Below are 5,291 nucleotides of genomic sequence, written 5' to 3'. Positions count from 1 at the left end.
TTCAAAATTCAACACCTCCCTAACTCGATGGTTCCTTTATTATCGAATTATGGAGAGTTGACTGTAACTTTTAGGTTTGTATTTATTGTTAGTCATGATGAACAAATGTAATTTAAATTTGGATTTATGAATATCGAAATGACATCAAATTTTGAAATCAGATTAAGATTGAGAAAATTATTATCAGAAACTGTTATCAATACACACCTGAAAACAAAATTTTATATCATCTTAACAAGATTTTGAAACCAGATTCCGTTCAGGTTGTTTGTCAGACGGTTGGTCTTGGCGCGCCTAGCACGTTGAATGCATCCACCAAAGCTCATACGCAGAACAGCACATGTGATGGTGGTGATGATGATGATGTGCATCAGTCAGTGTCGTTGAACCTGTTATACTCGAGCGTCGGCGTGTTTGCCGGTTGGATGGAATCAGCAACAGGATTACCCACTAGATTTACCATAATTGAGTTTAAACTATACAACTTGTTCCGTGTTGGGGTTCTTTTAATTCGCAGCAAAATGGGCACTTAATCTAATGAAGCAGACTTAAAACAGTATAATAGGATAAGTAGATCTTTAAACGACTTGCTCTCAGAATTACACGCAGCGCCAGTGCGTTCGGTTGAATAATGACTGGATTGCATCCAATTGTGAAGGTCAGGAGCGTTTTAAGATCTACAGTTAGTGGGTGAATTTTATTGAAAATAGGTACTGCATGCTTATTGGTACGGTAATTATACGATCAAGATGCTTTGTCTCACAGATCATAGGTACCAAAAAACTTAATTCGGTGCTGTCCAAGTTTCTTGAGAAAATAGCTTCTAAGTCTTAAGGCACGTTGAGAATGTAATTAGGAAAATGCTTCTATGCATTATGCAATGAAATTTCCAATCTATTGGGAAAAAAAGTTTCCAACTTTTTTGGAAAGAAGTTTCTAAGCTTTTCAGGGAGAAACTTACAAGCTTTTTGAAGAGAAGCTTCCAAGTTCCTTGAGAAGAAGCTTCCAAGCTTCTTGGGAAGAAGCTTCCAAGTTTTTGGGAAGAAGCCTCCAAGCTTCTTGGGCAGAAGCTTAAAAGCTTTTTGAGGGGAAGCTTCCAAGTTCCAAGCTTCTTGGGGAGAAGCTTCCAAGCTTTTTGGGAAGAAGCTTCCTAGCTTTTTGGGGAGAAACTTCCAAGCTTCTTGGGAAGAACCTTCCAAGCTTCTCGGGAAGAACTTACCAAGCTTCTTTGAAAGAAGCTTCCAAGCTTTTTGGAGAGAAGTTTGCAAGCTTCTTTGGAAGAAGCTTTCAAGCTTCCTGGGAAGAAGCTTAAAGCTTCTTGGGAAGAAGCTTCCAAGCTAATTGGAAAGAAGCTTCTAAGCTTCTTGGGAAGAAGCTTCCAAACATCTTGGGAAGAAGCTCCATGCTTCTTGAGAAAAAGCTTCCGAGTTTCTTGGGAAGAAGCTTCCAATCTTCTTGGGAAGAATTGGAAGAAAGTTTTCAAGCTTCTTGGGGAGAAGCTTACAAACTTTTTTGAAAGAAACTTACAAACTTCTTTGAGAGAAGTTTACAAGCTTTTCTGAAAGAAGCTCCCACCCAGGACGGACCTAATACAGTTCATAAAATTGTACCAAATCGCACAAACACTGCGCCTACTTGAATCAAATCCGCACTAAGCCACACGTTTTCAGTCTCATTAATTTTGCGCGCCTACTTCGACGAACCCGCAGCGCACGCTTCGCGTCTCACGCGCTCCTTAGCATCGCAAAACAATTGGAACACGCGCGGGGCAACACTCACGATTCGCGATCACTTTGATCGAATCCCCGCAACGCAACGCGACATTAACGCGCGAGGGACCTTAATCCACTCAACTAATTAGTGGAGTCGTTTTCCTTTTCTTTCTTTCGCTCGCATTCGAAACGGTTCCAGTGGGTGCATCCACAATCCACATATGCGGCACGTGTCGCAGCATAAATCACCTTTATGCTCGGGCCCGTCCCTGTCGGAAAGCGAGTCCGAACGAAAATGTTGTTGCAGCGATGTGCACTGCAACATGAAACATGCTGCTCCGAAGCATTGTATAGCATGGCGAATGGGGGAGACTTCAGGCGTATGCGTCTACGTGAGGCGGCTGAGCACCGCATAGCGTGCGCTAGTCTGCGTGAGAAAAGTGCAGCATGCTCTCGCGCTGGCCATAGGCGTAAATGGTCATCACACCTAGGGAGGGCATGGTTTCCTTCGCATTGCAGACGATAGATCATCTTGGAAAATAATATAGTTTTTCAAGCATTATTTAAAGAGTTAAGTTAAATAGGTATAACACGCCCGTGGGAGATTTTATCATTTTAGCGATCTTAATGAATGCTTCCAAGTGTTTTGGTATTTTCTAAAAAGTTTTTCAGTAAGTAAATGTGCTACTCTTGATGTATTCAGCACTTTGATATAATTTTCTAGATAGAAAATTAATTTTGGAACTTCTCAATATACAGGTTAGTGTCTTCACAAAAGTTGTAGAAATTGCTGTTTGATCAACTTTGTCAAGGACTAGGCTAACCATAAGCTAATCGGACAAAAACGGGACAATATTGAAAGACGAAGATTCTGCTCTTCTACAGAAATCTCTACGATATTTATTAAAAACAAATACTTGAGAAACGGCCTACAAATGTATTCAATGATGTCTGGGATATATCTTTTTTTTAAGTTTGGCTCGAAAACTCGGTAAAATTTTAAATTAAAAAAAAAAAAAGATTCTGGATTAGTAGTGAAAAGTTAGACAAAATGTTTTCGTCAGGCTGATCAAATCATATATGTAAATTGTTCCAATACTTCACGAATTGATTGAAAATATACACTCGTTTCAAATCAATTGCGTATCAATAGTAAATGTATGTGCTTTTACAAACAATACCTTGTTGAGAGTCTAATCTCAACAAATGAAGCCAATTGATGTAGTCGTTTTTGAGTAATGACCATTTATGATTCTGGTACCAAATGAAAGATCTTGTAAACTTCAAAAAATGTTATATACGATAAGATTTTCATATTTTCGTATATGATCATAAAGCATATACTCGAAAAAAATACACCAGACAAAAGTGTTCGCTAAAAATTTATTTAATTCGGATTTTCTTGAAAGTTTCAGGGAATGAACTAATACATATGGATTATGTTTCGGCGTAATTACTTTATTCAATGTCCTTTCCTTCGCTGAGAGCCCGCATCTTTCCCTTAAGACCCCTCATTACATTTTGTGCAATGGTGGAGCCAACCTTTTCGGTTATTTTCATCCGTGCTTTCTTCAATTCTGGCCTTCATTATAACACAGAAACTTTCCATTTTCTTTCTGGTGAATTTGGGGGGTTGGCGGTTTTTGGTACAACACAACGTTATTGTCTTTGTACCAATCCAACGTCGATTGCGCGTAATGGCATGATGCCAGATGCGGCCAAAATAATGTCTCGCCTCCATATGAGACCGCAGGAAGGGCAACAGACGCTTCTGGAGATACTCGATGCGGTAAATTTCGCTGTTGATGGTACCCGTTGTAATGTACGGTTTACTCAGTTTACCGCATTGGCATATGGCCTGCCAGAGCAAGTATTTTTTGGCGAATTTGTCTATTATTTTCGTCCTTATGTCTTCTGGAACATCAAACCGTGATTTGGCAACATAGAACTCCAGCCCAGGGATGGGAAATGTACTGTAGCAAACATTTACCACCTCGACATTCACATGTTTCTACACGACCATCGAAATCCAAAGCAAACCATGACCGTTCAAAACAAAAAAATGTCACGGCTCTTCAAAACTGTAATCTTTTTCTTCCTAACTGCTATTCAAATCCGAATGCGAAAAGGCTCGAGCACAGTGGTAACACGATTTTTCTGGTTTTCGGGGTTTGACTTTTTGCTCGGCAATGGCGGCATAAAATTGAACTTGTTTATATGCACCGCAACAGAATGGTTGTGCTCTTGCTGTTAGTACTAATAGATTTAAATTAATTGAAAACACAAGCGAAATATTCGCGATTGAATTATTTAACATTTTTTTTAATCATTCACCTCGAGATGGCTGCCCGAAAACGTTCATAGTGGAGAGACAAAAGCATTCAAGCAGTGTGTGAACCGTTGGCACCGCAACGCCCGATGGTAGGTATTGATGCTGCTGGTGCTTTGTGTTTTGGTGGACTGGTAGAATCAATGAACTGTGATAAATTATGATCATAGTTCCCAAGCCTGCTCCAGCCCCGGTATCTGCTTTGCATCTGCAAATGATATAGGTTTCGTCATCCATAACCACACATTTCGGTTCCATTAACCAATATATACAGCTTCATTGCGCGGGATTTGGCCGCCATATTTTGTTAATCACGCAGGTTCAGTGCCTTCCGGATCTTGAATACACGAAGCCCAGCTCGTTTCATGGTTTGCTGAACGAACCAGGTAGAACACTTGGCCTTCAGAGCCGCGTCGCGAATCGAATCGGATTACGTTTGAAATAATCCAAAACCTTCCGGGCCTTTAAAGTGTCAGCTGTTTTCGATTTTCTTCCACTTCCAGCCCGCCATGATTTTCCATGACGGCACGCAAAATTCTCCGGCAATTTTCTTCTTGTTTCGATGCCATCTTAATAATCACTGAAACTGAAAATTTGCACATGTAAACTCCAATCTAGTTATACCCAGATTTTCATCAATTTTTAACCAATTTTTGGTGCATGTTTTTCGAGTTCAGACCTTATGCCTGGATATTTCAATTTGTTTTATGAAAAACAGAAATGATAATAAAACAGTCCGGAAGCATCAGTAATCAGCAGAGCATGATCCGAAGAAAATGATATGCAGGAATCAGGAATTCCACTAAATATTCAAATAGTATTAGTCATCAAAAATTCAAACTCCAACTGCTAACCTTTGTCTAGTTAAAATATGCCCAAGAATCTATCATTCAATCGTTAGCGAACAAAAATATAAACCAGTGTTTTCGTTCAAATTTAAATAAAATCTTCATTAAATAAATTTTACGACATTCCAGATAGCAAGTATAGTGCAATGATAGATTTTTAAGAACATTGCTTTAATGTTGAACGAAAAACAACTGGGTTCGATTCAGCTAGTGTTCGTCTAAAATCGGTGGTTTACCTGTGCTACTTCGGGAAAGAGAGGATTAAGGGTAAATTTATTTGAATACCATTAGTGTGAACTAATCATCCTTATGAAAAATTTGCCCGCTTTATCCAAAGTGCACATCATAATAGGCAGGGCAAGATGAGCACTACAGTGATGCAAATTTTGAAATTTTTGCTCC

Source organism: Aedes aegypti, chromosome 3, assembly GCF_002204515.2.
Source record: "Aedes aegypti strain LVP_AGWG chromosome 3, AaegL5.0 Primary Assembly, whole genome shotgun sequence".
Classification (NCBI taxonomy): Eukaryota; Metazoa; Arthropoda; class Insecta; order Diptera; family Culicidae; genus Aedes; species Aedes aegypti.
Note: the sequence above shows the minus strand (reverse complement) of the source record.